We start from the raw sequence: 23,281 nt of genomic DNA, 5'->3' as shown, positions 1-23,281 counted from the left end.
CGCTACGGCACGGCACGGCACGGCACGGCCCGGAGCTGCACGCGCACTTACGGCAGCGCCGTGCACGCCGCCGCGCGAGGGCTGCCCGGGGTCCGCGTGCGCCGTGCAGCGCCGCTGAGGTGCGCGCAGAGGCAGCGGGGCAGGCTGAGGGGAGCGGGATCGTAACGCCCTCGTCTCGCCTCTGAGGCCGGGGAGACCCGGCTTGCCGGGCGCGGTGACGACGCGGCGCTGACCGCGCCGCCCCGAGGTGACGTCAGGGCGCGAGCGATGCAGAAGGGCGGGAAAGCCTCGGCGCGAGGACGCGGCGGCAAGAGTCTCTCGCGACCGACGGCTGTGACGGCCGCCGGGACCACATCCGGGTCTCCGCGCCTGCCGCCGGGGGGCGGAATCAAAACTCCCGGCCGCCTCTCCGATTGGCTGCCGCGCCGGCAGGGCCCGGGGATTAGCTGCCGCTCAGGAGGGCGGGCGTTGCCCCGTTGCCGGCCGCCCATTGGACGAGGCCGCCCGGGAGCCGCTCTCCCGTTGGCGGGCGGGCGCGTCCGGTCCGGGGCCGGAGGAGGGTGCCATTGGCTGGAAAGTAGGTTAGTGGTGCGCCGTTGGGTGGCAAGCCAGGCGGAAAGTAGGTCAGGGACGGGGGCTGCCTGCGGCGGGTGCCGCTCCGAGCGCGCCGCGCGTTGCCGAGGGACGGCGACCCCCTCCCCCCCCCACCTCGGGGCGCGGCGCGGCGAGGGGGCGCGCGGCGCTGACGGTGAGCGGCGGCAGCGGGCGGTGGGCGGCCGTGGGGGGGGTGGGGGGAGGAGGCGCTAACGGGCGGCCCCGGGCGGGCGGGCGAAGGGACGGCGCCCCCCGCAGGGCGAGGGGAGCGGCTTCCCCGGGGCGACCGGGCCGGGCTGGGGGCTGCGCCCGTCGGGCGGGCGCTGCGGGCGGAGCGGGCCGCCCTGACTGGAGCCGGAGGCGGCGGGGTTGCAGCCGGCCCCAGGGCAGAGCCGGGCCGGGCCGGGAAAAGGAGGGAGGTGAGGCGCGGTGCCCCTTCCCCGCCCGGATCCCTCCGCCTGCCCTCGTGCCCCGGGGTCTCGCGGCAAACCCGGCTCCCTGCGGCAGAGCCGGGCCCCGGGAGCGCGCGTGCCGAAGCCCCGAGCGCTGGCAGCGGCCGCGGGCTGCGTGCGGCTCAGGGCAGGCCGGTCGCGCCGCGCGGGCTCGGGGCAGCTGCGGGACGGCTCTGCGCTGCCCGCCGAACAGCCGCTCGGAGCGCGGATGCCGGGAACGTCTTCCCGAGATCGCGGCTGCGTGGGTTTCCGTGCGGCTGTGTGTGTATGTAGGGAATCCGTCTGCCTTCTGAGCGGCTGAGGCTGCTGTTACTCCAGTGCCTCGATGGTGACAGTTCTGGAAAGGGTTTGGCGCTCCGAAATAACGGTGAGGAAACAAGTGGGTGTGCTTGCGTGCTTCCGAGGAGAGGATGCCCGTCGTGACTTCTGAATATTTGCTTGGTCTCTGAGGTGAAAAGGGTCAACGGCTGACGCTGCTCACGTTTTTAAACGGTTTCCGAATCGAACCTTTGTAAGAGGCTCCGAGTAGAATTTTATTTTCCAAACCTTGGTCCGCAGGCGTTCAAATGGAAATTTCACTGCAGTTTCTTTCCAGTGGGTTCAATCAAGCGCCCACCCGTACCCGTTTGGTTCTCTTTTACCAGGAAGACTTCGAGCTGGGAGCAGCTGGCAGTGCCCAGGCTGTAGCTGTTTGCAGGGGAGGAAGGCAGGCTGGTTGGTTTCCATTGGCTGGTGCTGCCGGCCGGCTGCTTCTGTGCTCAGCGTCCTGCGGAAGGCTGAAGTTAAACTCTGCCCCCGGAGAACGCACGCTCGCTGTGTTCTGGGAGTATGCAAACAGCTCTTTCAACTGGCAGAAATTGGAGGGCTCTCAGCTGGGTATTTTAAACCACATTCGCCCGGTAGGGGAAAACCTTTACTGCTTCTGGGCTTTGTGGGCTGGTGCTTCTCGTGGCCGTTCGTGATTTTATGTCTCCACGTGGAAACGGACTGTGAAATAACAGTAGGAGACAGTGCGGTTTCATGGAGCGTTGCATCCAAGTCTGAGGCCCTCAACGCAGGAATGGTGTGGAGCTTTTAGAGAGGGTCCAGAGGAGGGCTGCAGGGATGGTCAAAGGGTCGGAGCTCCTCTCCTACAGAGGCTAGAGGAGCTGGACTTGATCAGTCTGGAGAAGAGAAGGCTGTGGGAAGACCTCACTCTGGCCTCCCAGTATCTAAAGGGAGCTTGTGAACAGGAGGGAAAACAACTTTTAACGCAAGTAGATAGTGATCAGCCAAGGGGGAATGGTTTTAAACTAAAGGAGGGAAGATTTACATTAGATACTGGGGGAAGTTTTTACTGAGAGGAGGCTGAGGTGCTGGAACAGGCTGCCCAAAGTGAATGTGGATGCTCTGTCCCTGGAGGTGTTCGAGGCCAGGTTGGATGGGGCCCTGAGCAGACTGATCTCGTGCTTGATCTAGTGGGTGGCAACCCTGCCTATGACAGGGGGGTTTGGAACTTGATCCTTGAGGTTCCTTCTAGCCCAAGCCATTCTGTGATTTAATGATTCCGTTCTCTTTTGTATTGCACACGTCCATAGTCTATCCTCATTATAGCTGGCCACTGCTAGCCACCAAGAAACCTGCTGTGCCTGGGGACAATTGCTAAGGGGGTATTAGGAAGGTGATGTTTGTAGGGCCAGCTTATTGAAGGCTTCTTTTCCCACCCGCTCTCAGAGATGTTTTTGGGGAAACTAGGAAAGGGAACAAACGAATGTTCATTGGATTTACTTGGCAGAGCTTTGTTATGCACAGTTCCTCATCACTATCCAAGGCTGTGACGACAAAGATGAAACCTGATGTGATAGCTGCAGCCTGTGTGCTGCACACGAGTGAAACCATTTCTAAAAGCAAACTGCAATCAAGCAAAATGGAAAGCCATAGAGACATGTAGGCTAATTAATTTAGATGAATACATAAGCACTGTTTCACACTCAACTTCAATATTTTCTTTCCAGCACAGAGCTGGTTGTCTGTGTGCTAACGGTTTGACAGGAGAACTGGAAGGAATGGAGTTGCCAGGCCAAAGCACTGAGTTTGCTGGATCCCTCAGAGGCTTTCTTCAGTTAACAGAACTTTTGCTTTTGACTTTGAACCTTTATCATCAGTTTTGCCCATAGTGTACTTCTGAAAGAGCAGAAAAGAAGTGAAAGGCATCGTTATATCCTCCGGTGTCAGCAAGTGTAGAGTTCTCTGAAAAGCTGAAGACAGTTGTCTTCTACAGAAAACAGGTAAAGGTGTACACCAGTAATTATAAAAGCTCACAATAAGTACATATTTTTAAGCTTGTGTGGCTTCCTTGTTTTCAGTAAGATTACAGAACACAAAGAATACTTAAGGTTTCAGTCCTGAACAACCTTAGATGGGGTTTGAAACTTTCATCTTGTTATTATTCTTAGAAAACTTGAGACTAAAATAATGATTTAGATGAATGCAGTACTGAGCTCAGCAAACCGAGCACTGACCTTTGCAGTTAGGTTCTGAAATCTCTGCTCAGTCTGTGGAAGTCAGGGTCTGTGCTTCGGAGGTGCTTAAAGAAGCAAATAAGGAGTTGTTGCACCTTCTTTAAAAGCATTGGAGAGGCTTTTAGTGGGTTTTTCAGTGTTTGTAAGGGATGCTGTAGGTTTCAGTAGTGGGCTGAAAACACAGAGCAGAGGTTTGCTCTGGTTGTCTTGCATTATATATCACAGAATTATGTATCACAAAATGCTCCAGGTTTAGCTGAACAAAATGCAAGGTGGTCTCTTGCAGAGTTTAAGCAGCAGCAAAACAAAGTGAGAAGTGTGTGTGTAAATTCTGCACGTTCCCGTGGTTAACGCGTGTAACACACCAGGCTGAACCAGAGCACAGAGCGATGCATCTGATGAAATGAAATTACTTCTCCTTTGAAGAGTTGGTGTGTTATTTAGAAAGCCAATATAAGTTTTGTGTGAAGATACATTGGTTTTGGTGGTGTGGCAAGAAGCGATCTCAGCTTTGAATATCCGATTGTTTGTAATCAGCAGTGAATCGCTTTGCACACTGTCAGAAAACCCGTGGTATATATTTGGTAGACCTTCATTATTGGCTGAATAAGGTGGATGGCTCACTTGCATGAGCTCCATCTTGCACCTGTGTTGGGTTTTTTTTACCTAAGTTCATTGGAAAAAATGCAGTGAGGCTACTTAGCCAAGGCCCAGACTTCATCTCCTTGGAAACCTGATCTTTCACCAGATGTTGAGAAATATAATTTCTTTTTTTAATCCAGTCTGCAGAAGAATGCAGATCAAAACAGCACCTTCTGGCTCTGGTAGTCTGGAATATTCATTATCTGAAAAATAGCCCGGCATTTCAGTCTTTGTCCCAGAGAAGATCAGCGTTTTCTGTTGCATTCGATGTTATTTTGAACTTGTTTTAGCTGTTACTAAAATTCTTGTTGTACTTGTGTGGTTTAATTCCATTCAAGAGCTGGCTGATAGTGCCTTCTCTGCTTGTACAGTGAAGGACCGGCCGTGTTCCTTACCCCTTACAGCCTGCTAGAATTCACCTTTCTCCATGTTCAGTTCTGCAGCTGCAGAAAGATATTTCTTAGCCAACGCATGCAGAGTTTGTAACCTTTTCAGTCTCCTGCCATTTGAGAAGCTGTTATTCAATGTCTCTGATGTCAGACACCCTTCTAGGTCAGCTGCTGGTGTCAGAACAGCTTGTGACCCTGAGCTGATGCCACGCTGTGGCTTTGTAGATTGGCCTTCTGTAGGAATGGTGCCAGTGGGCTACTTATAGAGCAAGAGATATCGCTGGCAGGATTTGGAATGGTGAAGTGACGTGCCACGTTTCTTGTGGTGTGAGATGTTTACATTCTCTACTCACTTAAAAAGAAACCCATTCATATGAATGTCGGCGTTTGAGGAAGATGGTTGTAGTTCTCATGTTTGTTTTGACAATGTTTTCCTTACAAATGTTAGTAGGCTTACATTTTTCACAGATACAAGGCAATTTAGCAGCACCTTGCATAGAGGGAAGAGCAAACATACCACTAAATCCTCAATGGCTCTTACTTGGTGAGGCTGTGACAGAAATGTATCTCCCAGTGAGCAGTTGCTGCAGCTCTAGGGAGGATATGTTTGGCTGTTCCTAAGCAGTGTGTATTGGCATCGTGTCTCTCAAATCACTTTAATAGGAAGGCATTTTATAGCAAGTCATATATGCTAATGCAGTTGCATTGGCTTGTCTTAATTCTTATCTCAGTTGACAGCATATCAGTGGAATCCATGTATTTTAAGGACTGCACGTGGCCCTGATAAAAGACTATCCAGAAAACTCTGAAGTTAGTCTTACTCATTTAAGTTTTGGGGGAGAATGAAATAAAACTACCAGAGGACTCAATCCAATATTATTCTTGGTCTGAAGTATTCTCTACCTTGGAAACTTGCGCAGAGGTGGCTTTGCCTTTTCAACTTTGTCTTACACAAAACCAACAGGATCTGAAAGAACTTGGCAGAATCTGCCAAATAGAGCTGCACTGCACAGTAGTAATGGACAGAGTGTGGATGTACATCAAAAAGGCAGGAGAAAATGAACCTAATATAGTTTGCTTTTAGTTTTTTTGAAGATGTTGTTTCTGTCTTCAGAACTTTTTTCACTGTTCCTTTGATCTGTTTTGTTTCTGTTTTGTTATGAATACATTTTTTAGTAACAAAGGGATTTTTTTCACAGACCCTTAAGAAATTCAGGACTTCCCTTCTAATCTGAAATAAAAATACGTATTAAAAGGTAGTAAGTCTTGTATCTTTCATTGTGCATTGTAGTTGTGTTGAGAGTGTAGCAGAATGGTTTTGGCTCAAGTTCTACTTATATTTTTTTGCCCTTCATTCAAGAGTCTTTGGTAACTAAATTTTAAATCCTCCTGAGGTCGGGACTTTAAGTTGCAGTTTGACTCTTGTTGTATTAGTTGTAGTATAACCTGTTGTAACGTGATGGAAAATGCAGCAATGACAGCAGAGTAGTAAGGCCCTTGTCTGTGGTAAGTGAGGATTTACTCAAATACAACAGCTGCGGGCACAGAAATAAAGGAAAGAAGTTGCTTACCTGCAGAAGGCTTCAGGTACACAGGGATCTCCAGCAAGATGCCCTCACCTCCACTGCCGACCCTTAAATGAGGTCTGGGAAAGGGTGGATCCTGGCTCCAGCCCTTCTGGTCACTCAGATGCACTGCATGCAGCTGAGCTCCCCTGGGTTGGCCCTGCCTTCCCACCAGGTGCTCAATCACTGCTTCAAGCCATGACTTACCATTTGTGCTCCACCTGTTAAAGTACTATTTGTTTTGCCTATAGACTTGAATGCCCTAGTCATCTCTCAGAGATGAAATCTACCATCAGAATATATTACAAAAAAACCCTCCCCAGCAAACACAAAAACCAACCAACAGACGTTAGTCTTTGAGGTTTGTGTTTGAATGCATTTTCTGACCTTGTTTTGCCAATGTCAGGTTTTTCAGTTTGTGGTTTTAGAATTGTTTACTTGGAAACAGGAATAACAGAGTCACAGAATTGCAGGAGTTGCAACAAGGGACCTCAAGAGATCACTGAGTCCAACTCCCCTGCTAAAGCAGGTACCCTACAATAGGTCACACAGGTCAGCATACAGACAGGTCTTGAATATCTCCGTAGGAGACTCCACCGCCTCTCTGGGCAGCCTGTTCCAGTGCTCTGGCACCCTTGCAGTAAAGAAGCCCTTCTGCATGTTTGTATCGAACTTCCTGTGTTCAAGTTTCAGGCCATTACTCCTTGTCCTGTCGCTACACACCACCGAGAAGAACCTGGCCTCATCCATTTGCCTCCCAACTTCCTTTAGATGTTTATAAACGTTTATCAGATCTCCTCTCAGTCTTCTATTCCCCAGGCTGAACAGACCCAGGTTACTCAGCCTTTCCTCATACAGCAGATGCTCCAGGCCCTTAATCATCTTTGTGGTCCTCTGCAGGAATTCTTCTAGGAGATCCCTGTCTTTTTTGAGCTGGGGAGCCCAGAACTGGACACAGTATTCTGAATGTGGTCTCACCAGGGCAGAGTAGAGGGGGAGGATCACCTTCCTTGACCTGCTGGCCACGCTCTTTGTGATGCACCCCAGGATCCCATTGGTCTTCTTGGCCACAAGGGCACACTGCTGGCTCGTGGCCAACCTGCCATCCACGGGAACACCCAAGTCCTTTTCTGCAGAGCTCCTCTCCAGCAGGTCAGCCCCTAACCTGTACTGACGCATGCAGTTGTTCCTCCCCACGTGCAGGACTCTACTCTTGCTCTTGTAGAACTTGATCAGGTTCCTCCCTGCCCAGCTCTCCAGTCTGTCCAGGTCTTGTTGAATGGCAGCACAGCTTTCTGGTGTGTCAGCCACTCCTCCCAGCTTTGTATCATCAGCAAACTTGCCTATCTATTCCTCTGTCACCTATTCCAATATATTATGTTGCCAAGCCATGCCATGTAATCCTTGCATTTAGGTTTGAAGTTGGCTTGTTATAGATGAAATTAATTCCGTGAGTTTAAAAAAGAAATGCCAATATCAACACTGTGTTCTCAACAAACTTTAGAACATTGTTATACTCGTATGGCCCCAGTCCAGAAATCAAGAAAACTAACCACCAGTGTATGTATATTTGGAATCTTTCATGGACCTGTGTGGGAAATGCCACTGTTCAGTGCAGTTGAACTTGATAATCCTTATTGGGCCCCTTCCAACTCGGGATACTCTGTGATTCTGTGATCACCGAGGTTGTGCTCTGTTACTTGCTCAATAGAGAAGTTAGAAACCTATGGTCAAAGAAAGATTGTCAGCTTTTGGTGCCCAGCAGTTTGTTCTGTAGGTCCCTACAGGCCGTGAATCCTTTGTCACATCCATAGGCAGCTGGATGTACTTGTACTGTAACTTTGATGATCATTTGTGTTGGATTGCTACTGACAAAGGCAATCCATCTCCTCCCCTGGCTAAGCTTTATTGCATTGGACCAGAATGCCTAGGGAAGTGGTGGAATCACCATCTCCAGAGATGTTTGAGGAACGTGTAGATGTGGCACTGAGGGATGTGGTTTAGTGGGTATGGTGGTGATGGGTTGGCACTTGGACTAGATGATCATAGAGGTCTTTTCCAGCCTTAATGATTCTATCTCCATCCTTGCATTCTGTCTCTCTGCTCTGTGCTGGCACGTGTTTGAGCAAGTATACTGACTGGGGGAATCTGATTTGACTCAAAGATAGTTCCTGACCCCACCTAAAGACTGGTCTCAGATTACTCAGCTCACTGGTACTGTACACTTTGTGGCTTCAGAACCACTTGTGCCTTTGTAGGCTAGGAGACGGCACAGTTCTCTAGATGAGTAGGCCTAAGGGTCACTTCTTACTTATATCTCTGGAGCTACATGGTGGAGCTTTGCACTGCTCTGCCATTAAAAAAATATTCTTATAATGAGAAATAGTAATTCAGCTTGACCTCTGACTGTTTTGCCTTTCCCCTAACTGGCTCTCATTCTTCTGGGTTTCCAGATGAACAAATATAGAAATGTTTAAGATACACAAATCTCTCAGGAGTTCATTCAGCACAATCGCGTGACTCTACCGGTGCTGAGTACTCACATGTCCAACTTGTTGTCAAACTGGTAATTTATTTAAAAATGACAGAGACCCAGCAATGTCTCTAGTTAGGCTTGCCAGGCAATCTGGAAGAAATGCAATATTGGGATGGGGCTAAAAGGAAGATGATTTTCTTTTTGTCCAAGATGATGCATGGTTTGGACTTCAGCAGGCTAATTGCACACACCTCTGTGCCCTTTGGGGATGGGGAGCTGTCTGCTTTGATAAAAAAAAAGTCTGGGCTGGCTGTTGAAGAATGATTCTCCAAGTTGGCACGGATCTCATCTTGCTATCACTTCATCTCTATGCTCTGCTTTCTGGAAGCCACTTGCTCAGGCTTCCATTTAAAGAAGTACTCTTAATGAAATTATGAGATAGCCCTGCAAAAGAATTATAACTTGAAAATCTGTTTTCTGTTTTGGCTGTGGTGTACACTTTCAAAAAAAGATGTACTACCATTTTTGAACCTAATTTGGAATGGAAGTGCAAACTACAGAAAGCTGTAAGTCAGCAGACAGTGAGAGAATCTGTGCCTGCTACTTAAATTAGTGACCTTTTTTTCATTCCTAGGGCATATGAGCACTGGTAAAGACCAAGCAGTGAACATCTCAGAAAGCAGCTGGGCCAAAAAATCCTCCATTCAACAAAAAAGGAAGGAAAAAATGCCTACTGATACCTCATTAGAGACCTAATTAACACTGTAGAATACTGAAGACCTTCTGTCTCTGGGTGAACTGATTGTTATCCACCCATACAAGACTTTTGAGGTTCCCTTAAACTCTTACGTTGATCTAGGAGAGTTCCAGCTGCATTTCAGGCAAAATAAATGTGCCTTCTGGAATGGGATTCTCTCAGGCAAGAGTACTTGAGCCTCCATGGATTCATTTCTGATGCGCTGGAAATCTTGTTTAATCGACTTGCTTTGGCACAGCTTTCAGATGCATGCTTTGTATTTTTTTTTAAACAAATGTTCTGTCATCTGACTTGTCTTCCTCTTTTAGGATATTTCTGTGGCTTGCTAATTCCCTCTAGCCCTAAACATACTGAAATGATGGTGTTCCCTGGCAAACGTGGACAAGTACTGGTTTCTGTTATTTGTGAGCGAAAACCATTCTTGTGTTTTTCTGCTAACTTCGGTTTGGTGACTTCAAGAAGTGTGGTGACTGCTCTCCGATTTTATTTAAACATACATATATGTATTTTCTCCTCTGGAAGCTGCCTGTGTGTGGTTGTTCTGTCTCTTTTCTCTCCGTTCTGTGAGCACTTTGCTTTTGTTGGTGAATGCTTTGTGAAGACGTTTTGGAACGATGGTGTGTTGGCATCCAAGTCAGGGCGTAATATTGGTGCAAGTTCTCAAGTGTGCCTGTAGAAGCAGCTGGCAGGTGGGGTTCAGAGATGCCCAGGAAGCAGATGAAGATCTTTCAGGGAGGAACCTAAATGGACTAGCGGGTTTCTACTTAAAGAAGAAACATTAGGGATAAATACAGTGAACTTTATTTTTCATTTCTAGCAAGTGTGATTGCATGTTGTAGTGTAGCACCACAGTTCTCTACCTTCAGATAAAACTCCTCCCAGTGATCTCATTTGGCTGAGTCGTTTTTTTTTGGCAGTAGCACGCAAGTTTCTCTTAAATCATCCTGTATTTTCCACACATCTTTCCAAAAATGCACTCATCAGAATCATTTCCACATCTGATCTAATCACTGTCTTCCACTCTTAAAAAAGTGTGGCCAATTAGTCCCTGCTGGCTGCCTGCATTGCTCTTTGCTTGTCTTTGTAGTTTTCATATTTCCACTTCTCAGTATGCAAACATCAGATATCTCAGTAGAATTGTATTTTAATGTTTTTACATATCATCCTAATACAGAGCGGCATATCTTTAACCAGTGCTGTATAGTGTTTATACAGACTCCGTCAGGACTCTGCTCCTACGTAGCAGAGCTTGATTTGTTTTAACTTGGATGTGGATAAAAAGAGCCTTCCAAAAAAAAGAGTAAACTTATTCAAAGCAGCATTTCACAAACTAAATAAGTACCATTTTCCAGATTCTCCTTCATACCTCTATTACATGGTGGGCTCTGTAGGCCTATTCTTGCTGAACGTCCCTCTATAAATTAACCCTTTTATTCTCATATTCAGATATTGGTTTGCTGTAGCAAGCACTGTATACCTTTGCTGGTTAGCTCATTATCTCTTCTTCTTCTGTGTACAGGGCTGGTACTTGTTTGACTCCCTGAGTCATCTTACTGTGATGTATTCAAAATTATGATTATCTTGGGGTTTTTTTTTTGACAGGTTTAGTCTAAATCTCTTCTGGATCTTTGAGTAGTTCACTACGGGATTGAGTGAAGGAGCACACAGCTGAAAGGTGAAGCTAGGGGGTTAACATCTCTTGCAGTCACCCTCTCAGTTACAAAGGTTGAAATGTTTAGGTTTGCAACTTCTAATGAGAAATGTAAGAGTTGTGTCGCATGAATCCCTCAGAGAGAGGTCTGTGCTGCACTGCTGAACGTCCATGTAGCCCCATATTAACTAAACTAGTTAGCTGGTTCACTCTCCGATCTAAGCAAGCATTGTTTAGTAGCATTGTTTCTGGCAATTTCCACCCGGGCTCGTCCTTAATGTTACTCTGTTCAGGATCCTTAGTAATCATATGCTGGTGGAAGATGCTCTTACTGGTGAGAGAGCCAAGCGGAGCAGGTCGGTCTGTTTAATTGTCATTCCCAATAGCCCGTGTCGTTTGATAAGATCTTGCTTAAGAAATACATACGCCATTTCTAAGTAGTTGCCAAGCAGTTTTATGTTTGTGTATTGCAATTAGAGTATGTAGTGTGTCTCAGAAAGCTTGTTTTGTTGAAGTGAATGGGAAAATTTAACTGACGGACTGTTCCCAGTGCAGTGTTACAGAGAAGTGGACAAATTAACATGACTTAATCTCTTTATGTGTGATATTAAATTTGTCCTAACTTTAATACTCCCCTATACTTCAGGAAGTGTTTATAGAAAAGTGAAAAGTGCTCAAGGGGTGAACTGTGTTCTGCAAATACAGCCTTACAATGGGAGATTAAAGAAACACGACAGAGTTCAGCTGAAGGAAGAAAAAGCAATTCATGGAATTTGTCATTTGGTTGATGATGTGGTTGATGGTAACCGGTAGGGTTACCTGGAAGGACAGAATGGAGTGAGGGTCAGTAGCTGGTAGGTGACCTACTCAAGTACAGGCTAGAAAAGCTGGAAGTTGTGAAGAAGAGGAACTGAGCTTTGAAACAGCAAAGATGGGAGGAGGGTAATAGATTCTTGCAAGCTGTCAGTTGATCAGGGATATCTTTCTAGAATGAACTTTGGCCCGAATTACAGCGTATCAGTTCGTTTTATAAAATAGCAAATGAGGTTGTTTGTGTCCTACTGCAGAGGAGACTGGAATACATGATCGTGCAAGGAAACAAATCTGAGCAAATTGGCAGGGAATGTTAAGATAAAACGTATGTACTTTTCTCTAAGCTGCTATGTTTGTAAGCAGAAGAGAGCTGAGGAGGACACAGCTTTGACCATGCTGTAAGTGAGATGGAGGCCAAGAAAGACTTGCAGCAGAGAAGAACATCTATAAAGGCTCTTGTAATCTTTTTACAGGGCAACTTCTAGTTAGAAGGGTGGAAATAAAAGTGAAGGAAACAGAACCCGTCAGAGATAGCTGATGGAGCTTTAGCAGATATCCTTAAAAACATTCCAGTGGAGCACCAGATGGGCGATTGAGGCAAAAATGCATACAATAAAGGTATGTATTTCTCTAGTGAAGTGGGGCAAGCTGAAACACAGGACGCCAGATCATATGCTGAAGTCAACATTGCAGAAAAGTAGACCTCTGAAAAAAGGCAGAAATGCTTGTGCCTGGTGAGTAGTAGGTGGTCTGGAGGATGGCATTCTTTTCTATTCTAAGCACTTCTGTCTGTTTTCTGCACCCGTTATTAGTAGGTTTCCTTATTTCACTGGCCCCTTTGGCCTCCTTACAAGAGAATCATGAGCTGTAGTCAGTGATTTGAAATTTCAGTTAATAATGCTGGGAAGACTTCGGTGAAGAGCAGTGTAGTAACTGAGGGCTTAGCTTAGTTAAGAACGAGACGGCCATCCTGAGTGTTTGGTTTGGGCACTTTGTGCCTAATGACTTCTACATGCGTCCCTTCTACCTGATATTAATTGATCTGCTGCTGATAACTGTATGTTGGCTGACTTCAGCCTGACCTAGGAAAGCTTTTTGTGAACTTTGCATACTGTACACTTTCCATGAGCTGGCCTTAGCCCCTGTGGGAAACCACATGAACTTTTAGCCTTCATGTTACTTGGTGAGGAGTTCCCGTGGCCTCCCACCCCGTGTGCGAAGAGCAGCGTTGTTTTTGGGCTATCAACCAAGTTTTGTCTGTCCCTGTGACATCTGATGATTTTGTAGATCTTGGTCTTGTCAGTTTTCTAAGCTGAAGCACAAGCTTGCTTGATTATTCCCTGTATAGAAACCAATGCCTATCTTTTTGTTACTGAGTGAAACTGGAAAGTTTTCCATTTTCTAATAAATGTAATTGCTGTAGGTTTACTGGATGGTATCCAAGTCATCCTCCGTACTGTTCAGGAGCTGTAAATAATTATGAGCATTTGTAAGTGGTAACTAAGGGACTGCATTATTAACGTTTGGCACAAGCCTACCTGCGGAAATAACATCATCTAAACCTACTTAAACTTTCTGTGAAGGAATTTGGACTGCCTGGTGTGCCTTCCTGGGTCCCGCGGGACCGGGCTGTGGACATGGTGGAATATTTTATTCTGGAATACAGCAATGAGTTGGAGAAACTTCTGCTTGCAGCTGTTAGTTGGGGGTCTGCTTCCTCTGTGTGGTTTGCCTTCTTTGTCTCAGGGGAAGGAGCTGCTGCTCCTTGGGGTGGGTTCATAGTGTTTGACCCAAACAACAGCAACTGGAAAGCAAACAAGAAGATGACACAGTGACTTTTGTTCTGGGTTTTTTTCTGAACAAGGTTTCTTTCTCTTCTACCCATTTTTGCTGTTGGCAGGATTATTTTCGTCTTTAATGTGCATGACGTCTGTGTAGTGTAGGGACCCCCATCAGTGAATTCCTGGTGTTCCCTGATCATTGCCCTGCCTTTATGAAGGGCTGCCTTGATTTGGTAGCGTGAGACTGTTCTACACACAACAACCATTTAAAAATGCTTTTTCAGTTCTGGTTGTAATGCAAAAGTACGCATTCAGACTTGACCTTTACTTTAAAGTAGAAATTGCAGGCTTTAAACCCTGCCTGGAAAAATACAAGTCTTAGATGTATCTCTGGCAACTGAACGTCGCTTCTTCCCAACATCAGCATTAATGTACAGACGCACAAAAAAGGAATGTGGTTCGTCAGCAATTTCTGCCAAGGGCTTTCCTATTGCCTTCATGCCTTCCTCCGGAAAATAAGATCTGTACCCTCACTAGAGCAATGAATACAGAGTGGCTAGGAAGCCTCTTCTAGCATGCCTGTATATTCATAACTTGTCACTCACAAAAGGAGAAGCTCCTGAAGCAGTCTCGGTGCAGGTGTGGGTTAGTAGAAGATCCGGAAGCAAATCCTGCTGTGGGTAAGCTGCAAGTGGGATTGAAGCACATAGCACGGATATTTGAACAACTCGCCGCTGTTGAAATTGACAGGAGACAGGAAGGGCAGAACTGTCATGTCCCACCCCCTGGCTTTGCATGAGTTCAGGGTATCACCCACTGTTTGAGTAAGATGGTGCAGCTTGCTAACCTCGCAGAAGCCTGTGCTCACTGTCGAGCTGTTTTTCAGCCCAATGAGCAGATAGATTGGGCACGTTGTGCAGAAAGGCTCTGGGGACCGTGCAAAGGCTGTACCAGGGGACTAAAGGGAAATGTGGGGGAAGAGTGACAAGGAAGAGAAGGAAGGAGTGACCCACCCTTTCTATGGCAGTAAGATGTTAGGTCAGCTGTTCTGTAAGACTGCTGTGAGGATTTTGTTATCTCATGCTTATCCTGGGCTAGACAGATAACAACTTTTTCCAACCCGCATAGCTTTTAACAAAGTAATCACCACTCTGGGCATCATCATAGAAGACAAGAAATATTCTGCTTGATTTGCTCATCTGAGCCATGCTTTGAGCGCTGTGGTATCTGAAGCTTGAGAAGCCGAACTTTCCTGGTCGCTGGCTTGAGTGAGATGCACACTGTAGGGCGCCTGGGTTTCACCTCCGTGGTGTGTCCCATTGCACAGGAATTCCAATTCATCCAAGTGAGAGAGAAGGAAACACAAAAAGGTGGTGCTGCGAGGAGCCAGCCTAGACTGTATCATTTACCCATCCAGTATAGGGCATGATGACACATCTGGCTTTACTGCTGATGTCCCATTAAAGGACTTTGAATTGTCATTTTGGCTCCTCAGCCACTTGAATCCACTGGAAGCGTGAGAAGAAGCTACCCTGCAGTCGTGCTTGCCCTGTGCTGTGGCAGCACTGCTCTTGCTTGGGCAGCTGAACAGGCAGCTTTCAGTACAGCCATTCTGCTCCGGATGCAGTGTAGCAGTGTCAGTGCCGGCCCTCGGGAGGTGCTGGGAACTTGCCCTACTTCTCAGTGCTCGCTGTCGCTGCGCTTCGAAACTGCTTTTTGTGAATCTCTCCGAAGAGCGGAGTGTTGGATAATGCCACAGCGTGAGCTGTCATAACTTTGAGATGCTGCCTTTCTCAGTGTTAGCAGCAGATCACTTACTTAAAAAATGGGATTTTAGGCACGCGGGAGGCGATTGTTTTTGAAGCACGGAGCGCGACTGGAAATGGTATGTGCATCTTTTTCTTCTTTTTTTATGGTCGTGTCTTTGCATGTTTTCCAGAAGACGTGCAAGTGCTGAATTGTTGTGCTGTCTGTTTTTACTGTTTGGCTATGGGTTTCGCTTGTAAACTGTGTGACTTCAAACTGAAACCGGTAGGTTTCTCATTTGTGTCAGTGCTTCTTGTTGCTCCCCGTAAATCGAAGGCACTCCAGGCAGGACAAGAAGCTGGGGCCGTTTGCACAACTGTGCGTGTGTGTGGGGGGTTATTTTCTTAAAAATGGGATTTTGTGAATCATCCTAACTTGGAAACTTCTCCATTTGCACATATAACGTAATACTAGATATGCTGTTGCATGTTTTCCTGCAGTTTTCTTTCCCTTTGGAAGTTACCTACTCATGCACTTCACAAACAGCCGTGATGCCTTCCTATCCCGAAAACGGTGGGAGGACAAAAATGAAGCTGGGCCTCTAATATAGTACCGAGGTAGTCAGAAGGAAGAAGTATTGATGTCCGTATGGGTCTGGCATATATATATGTTTGACAGCTGATTTTGCATAAAGCTGAGTTAAAAAAAGCTTTCAATAAACCAGTAGGGAAAAATAGAGCTCAGAGATGCGTGTGCTGGAGGAAGCAGCTGAGCGGGGAATACCCTCAGCTTGGTTTCAGGCAGGCTGAGAATATCTTGCTTTTCCCAGGGCTTTCTTTAGGACCAAAGGGAAACTGACAGCCTGTCAGCTTTTCTTTGTCAGGCTGGCAGGGTGCTGAGAGCAGGGAAGGTTACTTCCAGTCGGAGATGGAATTTAGAAGGACCAAAGGGTCCGTGACAAAGCTGGAAGTGAAGGTGTAAGGTAGAAATATAGCACGTGTATACCCTCCTTTTAGTGATATTTTGGCCCTTTCATTTCTGTGCTTCATCCCCTGAAGATATGAAGATTCTCAACCTGTTTGGTTGAGACCCGTTCTTTTCCATGAGTTCCTATTTGTTTGGCAGTAGGTCACTGGAGGAGAGCTCTTGTGCATGCCTGGTGCATTTAGGTTTGTAGTAGTAATAATAGAAAACAGAGTCAGCTGTAAGCAGTCTGTGTAACAGCATTTGGACCAGGTGATCCAAACCAAAAGAAGCTGCAGGAAACTAGGTTTGTCACCTTACTGCACTTGAGAGACTCAAAGTGTTTGGCAGTTCAGCCTGTTAAACTGAAAAATGGCTGACATCCCTGAATGCATGAACTTTAAAAGTCAAGAAGAAGAAATATTACATAGGTAGTATTAGTCACGCAGGAACTCGAATGTATTGTCTAATTTTGATGCTAATAATCCTCCAGTGTGAAGAGGGAAGAAGAAAATGAGAGCCTGGCAAAAGCACACAGCCAGATTGTGAGATTGGAAGCTGGGGCAGCTAACAGTGCTGAAATGGTGCTTTGCTACCATAGAGGCTCTGCAAGAGACCCTTCAGAAGACACATTTCTTACAACTTTGCATTAAAGGATTTTGCTTCCCTGCCAGAGGCAACTTGAGAGATGATGCACTGCAGGCAGAATAGTTGCCAACCTGGGGATGCAGGAGCTTGGCTTAGCCACGGGAAGGAAAACTTCAACTTGCTCAGAGCATATCAAGGACGTTGCAACAGTTAAAATGAGCAGTTGGGCTTTGTGACACTCGTGAGCTCTAAATTAAAAGGCATATATTTAGCCGCTGGAAACGCAGCATATTCATGTTGTGTAGATGAAGAGTGAAGACATCTTTGAAACCTGTGCCTAAAGCATTTCTCTGCAGCAAAGCAGTTCTTGTTTGTAGGAGTGAGATGAAGTCTTAGAACGGAAAGCTGCACCTCTTGGACTACAAGCACAAACCAGGCATTCCCAGTTGTGTGTTAAAGATGCACTGATTTGTAAATTCCCACTGCCTGTGTAAACATGAGAAGTGAGTTGAGTAGCTTACCTTGTATGCTGCTCCTGCTCTGGAAATGTCAGTCCAGGCTGTGTGCAGTCCTCCTAAGGAAGACTTTCTGGTTGTTTAAAGAATTCTACTTTGAAGCTGACTGCACATTGCAGCACAAGATGAGACATTTTGTTGACAGTTCAGAAGTAATGTGTACCATTGGGGAGACTTCACAGAGCCACTGCCTCCTCAGCTGGGAGACTGTGTTTTATTCCCCCAAAGATTGTGATCAAAACACACTAAACTATTACAGAAGTCAACGGTGGCTTTGATTAGGTTGTTATGTAAACGCTATTTATTTTGGGTAATTAATTTTCCTACCTGATAGGATGGGTTTCTCTCAGTCTTTCAGCCCCCCAACACCCCTTGGATGGCTTAGGGTTGATACAAACAGGGACTGCCCCCAGTGGTTGTGGAAGTGTGGAACATCTTCACTTACTGGAGTGAGTACCAAGCTTAGTAACCCAGTTTGACAACTTCCACAGTAACTGGGGGAGTAGATTTTTATCCTTTAACTGTGTATGGGTCTGTCGCTGCTAGCAGGGTAATGAATTTTGGCATCCAAAGAGTAAACGACTAGAATCAGATATCCAGCCCAAAGGACAAAAAGCTTCTGTTGACTGTTAATTTTAGGTCTTCCATTTTTCTTTTTCCTGTAATGTTGAAACTATAATACTTTGTTCCTTCCCACACAGGCACAAAATCTTCTGAAGGATCAGAATAAATTAATATTGAACTCTACATCTTCACGTAGGTTTTTGTGAACTCACTTTGTCAGCATTTAACACCGGTGGAGCCTATTTTCGGGTATAAAATACAACTGTTTCCTTCTTTTACTTACACTGGAGAAATCCTGGGGTGCTAAGCATTGTCTTAAGCTTAAGTTGGTTTTGGTTTCAAGAACTAGAAACACTTCTGATCTCAAGCTCAGTCATTTTCCTACAAGCAGCTGTTTTCAGAATAACTGTTTTTGTAGCTGTGTCCACATCCACTGCAATCAAACTGGAGATTTTGGTGATCAGGGTCCGTTGAAATAAGGCATCCAAAGGCTTACGCTAGATCAGACTTTCAATAATGATGGTAAACCAGGAAGCTTCGCTGTGCCACTCTTCTAGCTGGGATTCACGGAACTGGTAGAGAGGCAGATGGCCGTGTATGAGGTCCTGAGAGCTCCTATGGCTGAGGGCTGCTTACTCTGGATGCCGCTGCTGAGGACGATAGAGTCTCCAGCCCTAGCAGCTGTTGTGCAGGAATGTACACAACCTTTTTGCTATGCCTCTACAGTACATACCGCTGGAACCTATTAGGGAGGGAAGTACTTCAGCCATAGCATGGGCAGTCCAGTTTCACTCTAAACAAGTTTGACTCCTGGAAGGAGCATAGGCTGACTTTGGTTGTGCTCAAGGTTTTGTTGTTGTTGTGAAGCTCTTGAAGCTCCATCAGTCTTGAAGCAGGCATTTGTCTGTTTCACTTAAAGAAAAATGTGAGCTACGTGTTTGTTTGCTTGTTTAAAACTGTAGACCTTGGAGGTCCCAGGGGGCACCTCATTGAGCTAGCAGTCATGTGCCCTTGCAAATGAGAAGGCCGCCAGCATCCTGGGCTGTATTAGGAAGAGTGTTACCAGCAGGCTGAGGAGAGTGTGCCTTCCACTATGCTCAGTGCTGATGAGATACTTCTGGTGCTATGGATACAGTTCTGAACCCCTCATCACCTGAGTAAATTGTTTTAGTTACCACTTGTTCTTGGCTTTGGAGCACCAGAGAAGTCCTTTGTCAAAATAGCTGGAAGTGAAAGCTATTTCCCCTTTTAAACAATGAGAGATGAGATCTGAGGCTGAACTGAGACTCTCGGTGCTTCTAGGGACAGGATTAACTCAGGATGTTGTCCCGTGGCTCCATTATCACTACAGCAGTCTAGAGCACTCCTCGGGTGATGCCATGGTGTGACTCTGGCTTATCTCAGAGACACTGGTGATGAACAAACCTGCTTCGGTGCAGGAGTGCATGGGGACACCATGTTGATCTGTCGAGAAGATGTCTTTTAATTAACTTTCCAGAGCTGAAAGATGTTCTCTGTGCCCATGGAGTTTTTTTTTCAGTGTGTTGAAGGCTTTTTTTTTTTTTTTTCTCCTTAGGTCAAAATGATTCATCTTATAGCTTTGTGGCTGGTTTAAATCCATGGGATGTCCCCCCAAGCCTGTTCCTTTTTCCTTAGGAAAGACAGGGAGCAGCTGTTAGAACAGTAAATCACTTGAGCACCCAAAGGCTGTGCCCCTGTCTTTGCAGAGCTGGGGCTGCTCGTGCAGCCCTTCTCGTGCAGGGCTGTGTTGCAGCAGCTGGTAAGGTGAGGCGTGCAGCATGCTGAGTGTGTGCCTGAAGGATGGGCTAGAAACACCAGCTTGGGTAGGGATGAGTTCCAAAACTCAGATGTGGTTTGTGGGCTGCCAGAGGTTGGGGAACATGGTGTTGAGTGAGTAAAAGGATGGCCTCAGCAAGCAAAACACGAAGATCACTGCTTTGCTGTGAGATGTGGGATGATGCCACAGGGCATTTTACCATCTGGGAGTACAGTGTGTTCCTGCAGATGTTATTAGGGGAGTTCAGGGAGCACAAATGTGCCACTGAAACAAAACAGTGTCAATCTATTGAACAAATAGGAGGTGTTCTGGCAGGTGCTCCTTGAGTACCGAAGGAAAAGGAAAATACCGCTGCTTTAATTCAAACATCTTCCTTTGAACCATACGGACTGTTTCCTAATGAAGATTCTGCTGTAGGAACTGCTTGTCACATGGAGCAGCTGTGCCCACGTGTGCGTGATGCCTCTGCAAACAGCTCGGGGACACCGCGGTGCCTGTGCTGCTGAGCAGACGTCTCCCACTGTTAGTTGGAGTGCGCATCTGGAGCACACGTCCATCTACAGCACGGCTCGGAGAAGCACAGGGTGGAGAGAACAAATGCTGTCGTGCTTCCTACCGGTTCGTGCTGTGACAGCTGCCTTCTGTTGTGGGGTACTGCTGTGAAGGGGAGAAGGATTCCCCTTCTGTAGCTGCGTGTTTTTGGTTCACGTCATTACGCACAGGGACAGTGAGCATCTTCTTAATGACCTCTGAAGGAAACCACACCACACTTTTCCTCTGCCATTGTGAAATCGTGCTTTAAGATATGACACGCTTGTGATTCACAAAGTTAAGGATTACATTTCTCTTAAAATAAGTATGCATTGTGTGCTGGAGATAGCTGGGTCTTGCCCAGGGGTAATTGAAACTCGTGGCGCTTGCGTAAAGAGGTCTTGACTCCCGGATGGGTGCTTGGCAGACTTGGTTGACCTACTTTAGCTCTGACCTTGATTTGCTCAGAGGTGTTTATGTACTCATGATCAGCTTTCCTGCATGATTAAGCTAGTCACGTGACTGCTAACTTTTTTTTTTTCCTTTTAAAGGGATGAACAGTAAGATTTGGTTTTACTGCCTCATTGCCCTTGTTACGAGGGGTTAGAGAAAGAGATTGCACGCACGGGAGGGAAATCCTTGAGGAAGTGGTCTGAAATGGGCTATGGAGAGAAGTTCTCGTGCGGCACAATGACAAAATGTAATCAGGAAGTGGCCTACATGGCATTTTTTCAAGTAGGTCCTTGGAGTACTTTGTCAGCAGGGTAAGGTTCATAAACGGAAGATTTGGGCTTTGCTTGTGTTTATGGATAATTATTGTAGGGCTTTTCATAGAGGTTTTTTTTTTAGCCATTGGAAAACTGGCATCTCGAGGCTGAAAAACTCAAATATTCAAAGCGATTTTTTGCATTAAAGTACATCAGTGTCAGTGTTGAGTTTCCTAAGTATTCTTCAAAAGGAAAGAACTGCGTTAAATTTAAAATAGATATTCCCTTCTGCTTTCTTCATTCTAGCGTGTCCCACCCCACTGCCAGGTCATCGTTAGTAGTCACTGAGATTATATTAAACAGTAAAAAGTGATTTCAACAACTGTGCTTATATATGGAGGTGGTCGGGAGCTTTTGGAATTCAAAGGTGGGTGCTAGGGTCAGAAATTCTGGGGAGCACTTGTTTCTAGTAGGTGCACTATACGGTGCTCGGGGCTTTGCATCGGATTCCAAGACGTAATCATGGATGTACGTTAACCAGGCAACAATATGGCTTCAAGCTGTGCCAGGGGAGGTTCAGGCTGGACGTTAGGAAATACTACTTCTCTGAAAGAGCTGGTGATAAGAAAGTCATGACTTGCCTGACCTTAGATTTAAGCACAGCTGATCCCAACTGTTATTACTGCAATAGGACCAACGAGTTTCACTTATTTAATTCTGAATTTGTTGTTCTAGCTGAGCTGAAAAAAGTGATGCTATTGACTTTGCATTTTGTGGGGCTTCTGTTAGCTTCTAACTCTTAACACGTCTATGTAGATATATGGGATTCCATAGAATTGGTTATAAAGTGGCCACGTTGATGAAGTATTAGTTTTTAGGCTTGAAAACTTCTGCAGGTGTCATAGGAACTTGCTGGTCTGTGTTCTTGGGGAGTTCTGCATCACAGGTTGGAAAGGCAGACACAGCGATCACACGTATCAACCAGAAAGGAGCGTATCCCGAAGACTTGGAAAAGCTTTTGTAAGAGACAGTCCTAGAATGGTTTTCACATCTCACATAGTGAGTTCTTCACAAAAAAAGTAAGTTTTGTGGCAGGAATCTAGGAAGGAAGAACAGTCATCTGCAGTCCATCCGCTGTCTTTGCAGTGTTGTCGAGGAACACATCTGAGGGCTTGAGTTTCCAGTATGGGATGTGAACTGTATTGAAAGCTTGAAGCCTGCAGAATAGAACAAGAAGTTTAACCACCCTTGCTTTTGGAAATGCCAAGTGCTGTTGGAAGGGGAAAAAAAATCATAAGCCCAGCCAAAATTATCATAAGGCTATGGCCACCTTAACGTTACAGCAGCCTTTCTCTGCAGAGTAACAGCAGTTTGACTTATTTTGCTAGCATCTGACAACAAATGCTTTCAGATCTGATTATAGTGAGTGGAGGAGTCTTATGTGATTAGCTGCAAAAACCAAAGAGTGATGAAGAAGGCCCAAAGGAAGTGGTGCTGGGGAATTTCCTTCCATTCTAGTACTTGGTCTGCTGGAAATGACATCCAAACCTTCTGAAGATGGATGAAGGAATTATAAGGAAATAAACATTCTACTCTTGAGTGGATAAGATATTTTATTCCTCACTTAAAGCATCTGTTTGCTGTTGTAAAAAATGTCCAAACCAGATGTTGTAAACAAACTGGCCTTGAAGGTGTTTCTTACATTTCTTACAGTTGCTGCTTTTCTTTCCATTCAGGTTTTTGAGTGTACTTGACTAACAGACTATGAGGCATGAAAAAGTTTTAAGGTGTTCAACTGCTTCAAGCTGAGCATCCTCTTCTTCCTCCAGGTGGATCTAGGCTTCCAAGAAGAGCTTTCAGGTAAAATCTTTTCACTTGTCTGAGACCTCCCTTGGGTTGTTAGGGTTTCTGATTGGGGTATGCTTTGGTGGAGGTATTTATTTAATTGATTCTTTTTGTATCAAAATCTTTGGATTTCTGTTCTATAAAATTGAGGGGAAGTAGAACTGTCAAACCTTATGGACTTTCAGAATATGGTCTTCAAATGAAGGAGATATGCGTGAAAATTGGTTTTCCCACTAAGCAAATGAAAGAACTTACTCTTTACTTATGTTGGGTAGCAGCAGTTGACTGGGCAGTAAACGTAAGAGTAAACGTTTAGTTAAAAGTCATGTTGACAATGGGTGGAGAAGCAGGGCGGAGAGAAGCCTCTCTGCATGCCACATCTTGATGAGCAAATACGGATCCA

The 23,281-nt window shown here is 45.9% G+C and overlaps 1 protein-coding gene and 1 long non-coding RNA gene across 14 annotated transcripts in view; one reads left to right on the top strand and one right to left on the bottom strand.

Moving 5' to 3' along the window:
* Window positions 1-546: 546 nt before the first annotated feature.
* Window positions 547-23,281, top strand: part of ARNTL (aryl hydrocarbon receptor nuclear translocator like) — a 44,790-nt gene continuing 22,055 nt past the window's right edge. For 3 of the 13 annotated variants that reach the window (NM_001397676.1, NM_001001463.3, NM_001397677.1), the window contains exons 1-2: window positions 611-748; window positions 22,770-22,893. The gene's annotated coding sequence lies outside the window, so the exon portion shown is untranslated. Of the gene's footprint in view, window positions 582-610; window positions 1,414-1,858; window positions 3,314-9,135; window positions 12,459-15,172; window positions 15,507-18,643; window positions 21,091-22,769; window positions 22,894-23,281 lie in introns of those variants that run through there. The other 10 variants (NM_001397675.1, XM_046941346.1, XM_046941354.1 and 7 more) reach the window with 9 other exon arrangements.
* On the bottom strand, window positions 19,546-23,253 carry LOC121110985. Its single transcript, XR_005860571.2, has 2 exons — window positions 23,134-23,253; window positions 19,546-22,250 (listed from the first exon to the last, which is right to left on the bottom strand). It is a non-coding gene; the product is annotated as an uncharacterized LOC121110985 (long non-coding RNA).

The sequence above is a fragment of the Gallus gallus genome, chromosome 5 (assembly GCF_016699485.2).
Source record: "Gallus gallus isolate bGalGal1 chromosome 5, bGalGal1.mat.broiler.GRCg7b, whole genome shotgun sequence".
Classification (NCBI taxonomy): Eukaryota; Metazoa; Chordata; class Aves; order Galliformes; family Phasianidae; genus Gallus; species Gallus gallus.
This window is presented reverse-complemented; position numbering and strand designations above follow the sequence as displayed.